General features: G+C 49.1%; 1 long non-coding RNA gene across 1 annotated transcript; it reads left to right on the forward strand.

The window, feature by feature from the left end:
- Positions 1-2,256: 2,256 nt before the first annotated feature.
- LOC143508811 (uncharacterized) lies at positions 2,257-5,871 on the forward strand. Its single transcript, XR_013129489.1, has 4 exons — positions 2,257-2,359; positions 4,738-4,802; positions 5,216-5,309; positions 5,444-5,871. It is a non-coding gene; the product is annotated as an uncharacterized LOC143508811 (long non-coding RNA).
- Positions 5,872-9,464: the final 3,593 nt, after the last annotated feature.

Consider the following 9,464-nt stretch of genomic DNA (forward strand, 5'->3'; position numbering starts at 1 on the left):
GCAGGTCTCAGGTGGGCGTTTTTGAATTAGTGTCGAGATGTGTGTGTTTGTGTGTGGGTGTGTTAGCATGAAAGGAAGGAAGGCTTGGTGCCACACACTCACACACACACTCACACACACACACACACACGCTCACACACACACACAGATGCACAGGGCTGCGTAAATGACAGTCTGGGCCCGAGGATGTGTGCTGGCTGTCTGCTCAGGCTCCAGTCCGCCTGCCTCTCCTCTCTGCTCCTCTCGTCTCCACGCGTCTCCACGCGTCTCCACCCGCCAGGCTGCTACAGCCTGCAGGTAAGGAGTCTGCGGCGCCATATGGAGCGGGGAAAATTAACAACGAGGAGAAAATCTCCACAGCAGCAGGAGGCCCTGCTACCCTCTCCCTCTCTCCTCTCCACCAAACAAAACTCAAAGATGGAGAGGGAGAGGGAGAGGGAGAGAGAGAGAGAGAGAGAGAGAGAGAGGGGATGGGGGGGTGATAAAATTAATGGGGTTCAACACTTTAACATAACACCGCCGGCAATATTTGCACAGAATGGTGAAAGAAGAGGAGATTTCCCCTTACTGTTCGGTCATATTGTGGTATTATAAATCAGACCCTGGCTTAAGTATTTTACGCCCCTGTTTTATAAATGTACATTAACCCCTTTTGGCCCCCCCCCCCCTCCCCCTGGAAGATAGTCCTGCACGAGCCTGGATCATGCTGAGGGAGATTCCATCGTCCCTGGTGCGTCCTCACATTTGATGCCATCATGGAGGAGAGGTCCCCCACGGAGCCTCTCCCGGCCTGGGTCATTGATTACAAAGAGCCTCCTGGTTTTTGTCTGACAGATGTGAATCTGCGCTATTTAATTTGGAGCGTTCCCCTCAAAGGGACACCATTAGCCCCTCCAATAGGAGCACAAATAGGATTCCATTAACAAGTAGTGTTGCAGAGGGGCTGGGAGATGTGGCAGAGGGCTACGCACTGTGTTTGGAGTGACAGGGAGGGTGTCGGGCACAGGGGGCACCAGGAGAGCGTCCGGCGGTGTCCCCGTGGGACAGCTGTGGGTCTGGATAACCTTGGCCCTCGCTGCGGACTGGCAGACTGTAGCTGCAACATGCCACTGCCAGCGTGTCCTTGCTTGGCTCCAGAAGGTGGGGTTAGTAGTTAAAATGTTAATAAGTGTAATGCAGTTTTAATTTAACAGCCCTCTGCATTTCTAATCAGAGCATTGGCTGTGACTGAGAAAAAGAGACTTTGGGCTTCTGCTTGCTCTCTTCCTCTCCAGCACAGCTGGCACGGCGGTGAGAGGTACACACTTCCTCCTATCGCCACCTTCTCCTTCCTGTATTCTCACATTAGTTAACAGCACCTACCACTTTTAGTTTCTTCTTTTGTTTTTTTTCTTCCCTGAAGATACCTGTGCAATACTCAATAAGGCCCAGAAGTCCCCTGGTGTTACTGTGGTTACAGGAGTGGCGTGCGACATGCACACATTTCAGCAAACTGCACACACAGTCAAGCGGGCGGCACCAGGTCGGGTTATTGAGCTACCAGCCATCTCTGCGCCCGCCGCCCAACGTGTAGATGTGAAGGGTGCTACACAAGACCGGGGAGAGAGCTGAACAGGGAGAGGCTCTTCACTACGCTTATCTACGACACAGCTCAGCCCTGCATGGTCACGCAATAAAACTGGGAATAAATTACTTTATGTAATCATACAGTGTAGATTAGCATGATAATGGCAGTGTTAATAGATGCCGGGAAGCAGAGAGTGACAGCACTCTGAAATGAGACATGCCGGGGGCAGTGGGCTCACACACACACACACACACACACACACACACACACACACACACACACACACACACACACACACACACACACACACTTCAACTGGGAATAGTCAGCCAAACAGGCCTCAACTCCATCACCACAGCGATGAGTGACAGGACAGGGTGTGACTGTTCGAGTGCCTGCGGGCCACAGCACTATTTTACTACTTCCAGAAGCCACAGGCCTCAGGAGAGGCGCTCGTAATGGGAGGCAGTCTACAAGTATTGTTTATACTCTCAGACAAGGGAGGAGGCATGCTTCATATCCATTCAATAATTTTATTGCAGTCGGGTAATTCTTTTGACGTGTTCAACCCAATCTGATTTTGTTTTGAGTTAATGGAATGTTCCAGAATCAACAAAGTATTCGAATTAAAGGACACAGAGTGTTGCCCTGGTGACTGGACTGGTAGTGTTCCACCGCCCCTAGCACAACAAAGACCTGAGACAGATCATGATACTTCAGTCACGCAGGCTGTGTCCTGCTCAGCAGGAGAGGTGATCCATGGGAGTGCACACATTTCTGTAATGCACACAGGTAAGTGTTTATAAGGACTTTCAAAGACTTCGGGATAAACTTCTGTTATAACTGACGCTAAAATATAGGCAATGCTGATTGGACAGCAATCAATGCTGTATAGAGCCTCGGACAGATAATAGTTGCCACACGAAGGCAGAAATGTGAAAAGAAATGTAGCTAAGGTTGTGCATATTCATAAATGCATATTCTGTGCATATGCATATGTGTTGTGCACATTCATAAATGCATATGCACAACACAGTTTAAATGCAATTTAGGTTAAAACCAACCAAAGGAAAGATTAATAAAACCATGAGCACGAACAGTACCCTAGAATAACCCTAACCCTACAAACAGTCAGAAGGAAGGTCCTGGGTGTGTGGGCACGGCTAGCCAGGCGCTAGGCTGCGCGTAGCAGGGCAGACTGGGTCCCAGCCCGCTGATGGTGGCCCGTTTCATCTGCTAATGGGGGTTGAGCGCAGGAGTGGCTGGGATGAGCGTGGGTGTCTTTGAAGGGGTTTTAGTGCTACCCTTCCTCCTGCACATCTAACGGTGCCACCACCATTAGTTAATCACTCCAGCAGTGGGGCCACTGCCCAGTGACTACGAGCCTTGTTCAAGCACAAGGCATATCAAAGCAATCATAAGGACAGGACACTCCATAGAGAGCATACTGTGTATTTGCTGATTAATTCCACAAAGGCCCAGCAGGCGAGTTGGAGCATCAAACACGGCATTATCAGACTTGCAGACCGAGTGGATCCACTATGTCGGCAAGCTCGGTCTGAATCGGGTGAAGTTTGGTGATGCACCCCAGTCAGGCTTATCCATGGTCACTTGCTTTGGGGGGAATCAGAGCGGACACGGGACAGGTCTGGGATCAGCGCAGTTTAATCAGAGTGTGGGGCTGTACAATCAGGCCTCATAATGTTCCCATGGAATTTTCCAACAATGGCTCCATCAACTGCCAATGCAATTGAGATTATGTCCCTGACCATCAATAAATGCCAGGAAGAGTGATGCGGGCCTGTTTTGTCCCGGCTCTAGGAAGTCCTTACCTTAACAGATGTACAATCAATAGTCTTAATCAGGAGAACATGGCGGCCATATTGAAGTGTGAAATTAAAGCGTTATTTCAAAATGTAGCCTGTCACCACCCCTCTGAATGCAGTGATTATGGCGTACCTGTGTTTAGGAGCACACGCATGCACACACAGCTCAGACACACACACGCGCACACACACACACACACACACACACACATACACACACACACACACACACACACACACACACACACACACACACACACACACACGCTCACTTGCATGCTAAGGAAGGACAATAAACATAATCTCTAGGGCCCACTCTGTTCAAACACGAGGTCCCCAGCAGGGAGAAGCGGTTCTGCTGACCTTCTGACAGGCGGAGATGAGGAGATGGCTCCATTCAGATGGAGAGGCGGGGGGGTCAGCGCCATCAGAGCACTCGGAGGAGGCAGCGATGAAAATTAATTAAAGTTGGTGCGTGTGGTGAATGACGGGCGGCTCCTGTGGCCCCCACACATTCAGCCATCGGGCCACAGCGGCACACGCCGGACGCCCCTCCCCCGAAGCTCAAAGCCAAACCACACGCCCTGGCTTTTGTACGGCCCCGCCCTGCACACGCCTAGCGCTGCGATGAAGGCACTGTGCTGTTTGTGCGAATGGTAATTACAACACGGGCACTTTTGTGCCAGGAAACAATGGGTCCGGACGTCCGTGAGGGACGGGAAGTCAGGCGCCTCCGTGGACGCCTTTGACGACTCGGGACGGGGACGGGGGAGAGAAGTGGGGCCACAGGTCTGAATAGAGGAGCGAGTCTCGGCGGGCGGGAGAGAGCCCAGCGATCTGGAGCATCGCAACAAACACGCCGCTGCATACCACAGCTGCAGTCTCTGCACTGCTGATGAAGGCGTTTTGGATTCAGCGGAAGGACGTAGACTTTGTGAGCATTAAGGACGTGTAGCACAAAAACAGACCGGAATATTGTTAGATAAGCTGTGAATATAATGACAAAGACCCACAAGCTCGGTGCCATATATTCATTAGAATTAACATGAGTACAGTGATAAGAGAATTATGCCAGTGTGTGGCAAACAGAACTGGGATTATCACGGCACCTTCCAGCCTGGTACAGTGTGAAAAGACTCCGCAGAGGCACTTAAGATGGGCTCTGAAAATGGGCAACTATTAAGTCAGTGTCAGGAACCATGGGGGACAAATGATCTCAGCATCTCTCAGTGTTAACTACTCGCGTTCCCCCTGGTCCCCTACTCATTAAAGCAGGCGGCATCTGCCCATGGAGCTTTTTACACACACTAACTGACCAGCCAAACATCTAATGGCTCTTTACAGAGATGTGTGCCAGCCCAGGGGTGTGAATGGATGGATGCAGGTGGATTTATGGAGCACTTCCAGAGGTGAGCGCTTGCCTGACCTTGTCTATGTCCCACATCAAAGCCTCACATTGCAGGCAAATACTATTGATCACAGAGAAGCAGATTTACAAAGTCCAAACAAAGCCCCAATTCTGTTCCCTACATCTAAAAGCTGCACTCTTTAAACCTTTAAAGATAGAAAATGACTGCATGTTACATCTTAATATACAGTCCTACATTTTAATTGTGGCGTATAAAATGTCATTCAAATTTTCTTGAATTACAGACAACATATGAGCTGGTGGTACTTTCCAAAAGTCGTTTTAATTAGCAAACCCTGTACCACAGCATAAACCCTATTAGAATGAGACTTATTCATGAGACTTATTAATGAGACTTAATCAGTTATCTTTTGCATTACTCTGCTTCTCTTTCTAAACGATGTGAACCCCCAGGACATGGACCACCAGTGTCCCTGTGGACCCCCCCACTCCCATACAGCAACTCAAACTGGTTCTGTAAAAGAGACCCGGTTGCTAAACAATGCAGGTAACACTAAACAGTGTCAAATAGTTTAAATCTCATGTCCTTCTTTTATGAAGTATGGGAAGAGCTTTTTAGGGGAATGTTGTGTGAGCAGGAACGTAAGTGGACATCAACAATGATCAAAATTTATACTGCAGATCCCAACTGGCTCATCATTAGGATTGTGGATATCACTGAAGACACTCGGCTGACTGAGGGCACTGAGTTACGAACCAGGGATACCACCAAACAGAGGGAGAGATAGACAGATGAACAAAAGAGGAAAGAAATAACTAAATAATAATAAGAAAAGGGACAGAGAGGACATGACAGAGTCAAACTAGCTCTAGCTGAACAGCATACCAAAGGTTAAATGGTGCAATTATAAAAATGGGCTTTGTGTGTTCACGTACCAATTAGAGGGAGGCAATTACAATCTGTCTCCTAAATACAGCCATTCATCACAACCTGAGCGTGCGCAGCCGCAGACAGAGCCACAGTGCACCAGGGGTGAGCGGCACCAGTCACCAGAGCCACACGGGTCTGCTCCTCCAGCCTCTCACTGAGGACAGCTCGCTCAGCTACTCTATCGCAAGTTCATTAAATCAACCGGATCACCATGACTCCATGATCATTTAGCTTACAGAAAGATTACAGCTCAAAAAAGAAAGGCAATGCCTTTTCACTTGAATACCAGGTATCTGTCTTCCCCTGGGATTGCTATGTACATAAAGCGTTCCACGTGACGTGTGTCATTCCAGGCAGCACACGTGACTGTCGCGGCAGTGACGTGCAGCAGGCGGTAAATACAGCTGCCCAGCAGTAACTAAGCATCACGATCCAGAGATGCTCCGATAAGCACCGCTCGGGTGTTGGCCGGGCCGGCTCAGGTCCGTGGGCGGCTCACGTTGGCCCGTTCAACAAGGCGCGGTGCAGCCCATCGGGCCGTCTGCGCCTGGACGGTCTCTCCCGCCCCATCACCGATTGCATTACTCACCGCCCTGCAGGGCTTTGGGTTACAGGCCAATTAAAAGAAAAGACCTGATGATTTAATTATGACACGGGCTCTTTCAGACACGCTGCTTAGGTTACTGAGAGAGGACAGAGAGGGGTGCAAGCCGGCTTTAGTTTAATGACCATGACGATCGTTTTCACATTTAATCTGTTGAGGGGATTAAACGTTGGAGATGGGTGTCATCTTTGATGTGCTGAAACAAACCTGCACTTTTCATGAGTATGCTAGCCCGTGAAGGCGCTAGCAATGAAATGAAACACCAAAACCATCAGAAGGAAAAGCGCTAACAGCAAAATCAATAACAACACAGACAGCAACTCAGAAGAACCACTAAACAAAATGGTGACACCCACAGCAACAATAACACTGTCTGTGTCTCCCCAGAAGGGCCAGACTGAGATCTGTGGTTTAAGACAGTGGTGTCTACTTACACCTTCACCCACTTTAAAGGTGTCTGAGGACTTTAAATAAGGCTAAAATCTCTTTGGGCTGGACGTGGACAGCAGACCCCGTTTACAGCGAGAGTCAGTCTCTACCTTGGATCTACAACATTAGGAGGCTGGACACTTCAGTTGCAACAGCACTGTTTGATTTGGTCATTGTTTTAGTTCTGTTGTCCTTTCATTCTGTGGAGAACTTGAGAGAGCAGGGAGGTGAAAGACTGTGTGTGTGTGTGTGTGTGTGTGTGTGTGTGTGTGTGTGTGTGTGTGTGTGTGGTGTCCTCTTCCATCCCAGCTCACGCTGCTCGCTGCATTACCTCTGCATCTGCTCAAGGGGCCTCTTTCCTCCTCTTAGTGTTGATGGCTTACTTTTCCTTTGAGCCGCAATCAATACCTGTTAAAAAAGACTTTCATTTCTTAATTAAGTGGGGAAGGAGATATTAATTTTGAAACATAAGGAGCCTTATGGTGCCTGGCGTTTGATAGTGATTACCCTGTTCCCTGTACACTAGCAGAAAGGTAATTAGACTTCTGCTAGCACAAGATGTTTGTGAGTCATAATGGCGGAGGCTTTAAATAAACACAGAGGTGCTGGATGAATTCACACGGCGGTATGAAGAGGCAGGACTGATGCCACGGTAGCGAGCGTGTTCAGTTTACGTGAGGTCGCGCTCATTGTGCCGCCAAACATTTGCCACACTTTCGCCAACCGCATCTAATGCAATCCGGCGCCGAGCAGCCCGGGAACGGGGCACGGGCGGCTCGAACGGAGCCCTGCTGACAGGGGCCAAAGGTCACAGAAACAATTTTGTTGAATATTCATCTCCGGCATGGTCATGCTAAATAGAACTGAGGGAATCAAATAAAGAAGATGCACCGCAATCTGTCTGGCACAAAGAACCTGGCCCATATTCATGTGGGCTACACTGGCTAACCTTGGCCAGTGAATAGAGCGGCAGTAGCCTCTGTGTGACTGGCAGCCTCACTGCTGCACGGCTCAGCTGACCCGTGCAGCGCCGCCCTGACGTCTTGCTCCATCCTGTCTCTTACTTACACTCCAGTCTGGCCTGTGATGAAAGCCTGGCCATGCACTATTCATGGCCCTCTCTAAAAGACCCCTCTCGCCATGCTCAGAGTCTGGATGGCGCTGGAGAGAGGTGGGGGTGGGGGGGTGGGGGGGGGGGTGTATGTTTGGGGGATCGACTCACCAGATGAGCGAGGCACACGCCGCATATCACCGATATCAATTCAGCCCCTAGGCGTGGGTCAGAGCTGGGCCTCCATTAAAACTCACCCTCTGTCTGTGGGATGAGCAGTGGTCACACAGCAGCAGTGTGGTGAGGTGGCCGTGTTCAGTCACACTCAAAAGGTGATGGGGAGGAAAGGAAAAAATATAAAAGGCTATATTATGGTAAGGCCAGAGTATTGATTATGGTCTCTCTCTACCTTTTCACAAGCTTTGATTACAGTGTGAGGCAGTGATTAAACAGAACAATTCCTGTGTCAATGTGTCAGACTTCTGAGTGTGTGTGTGTGTGTGTGTGTGTGTGTGTGTGTGTGTGTGTGTGTGTGTGTGTGTGTGTATACAAAAGCAAAATGCACCTGGTTGAGGCCACATAATGACATGTCCCAGTAAAATGTACGTTCTACTGGGCAGGAGTCTGAATTATGTTCCTAGAAAGCAATACAGTCGTATCCCAAATGCCTTATTCTTCCGAAAACAAATAAATAAATAAATGACCACATGCAAGTGAAGTGCTCTGACAACATTGTGTTCAATATCACGAGCACTGGAGCACAACACCAACAACAACAAACCACAGGCCACTTAAACAGCAGCTAGCAACCCAGCCCATAACATACAGGGTTAGACGTCAAGTTCTGAGTTATTCAGGTATACCAGCCTCTGGAGGCATTCACACACACACACACACACACACACACACACACACACACACACACACACACACACACACACCCTCAGAGAAAGAGAGAGGGGAATAAAGAAAGATAACATGAGAGACCATATGAAAGGCAGCAGAGGGACAACATGATATTTCATTAAAACAAACCACACCCTAAAAGCCCCGTGACGTTCCTCAGCCATCACACCGATGCCAGGCACTCCACCACCTCCACCTTCCACCGCCACTGGAAGGTGGAGAAGAGCTGGTTGGTGAGCAACCTCCACGGGGTTAAGCAGGCAGCTGTAAACGAGACGTGCTCATCCCTCACTGCCATAAAGAGACAGAGACGGCGCTTCTATGGATTTTTTTCTGCACGGCTCAATTGAGTGGGAAGTTGTTTGGCTTGCAGTATTGACTTTCCCAGCGCGATGGAACGCAGGGCAGGCGGGAGCTTTTCCTCAGCTCCAATTACACTGTCATAAAAAAGAGTGCCGAGTATTAATGAAGTATTCCGCCTGCTCTAAAACATGAACAGGTTAGTGGAATTCCTGGCTGGACTTCAATACAGATCTTGTCATTCTGTGTGAAAAATAAGAGTTACTAGGCCCATCCGGAGCTCCCTAGATCCCTTTGTAGGGTGGTTCTTCATTAATACAGCATAGCCTCACTGCAGAGATTGTTCTGATATTCCACATCAAGATGATCAATAATAGCAATCAGCAATCAGCGTTTTTGTAAAGCGAGACTGCAGAGTGCAGACAGGGATCTGACTGGGTTAGAAAAGCTGGACAATAGTGGAATGTCAACAGTGGGTCTC

This window comes from Brachyhypopomus gauderio, chromosome 2, assembly GCF_052324685.1.
Source record: "Brachyhypopomus gauderio isolate BG-103 chromosome 2, BGAUD_0.2, whole genome shotgun sequence".
Lineage (NCBI taxonomy): Eukaryota > Metazoa > Chordata > Actinopteri > Gymnotiformes > Hypopomidae > Brachyhypopomus > Brachyhypopomus gauderio.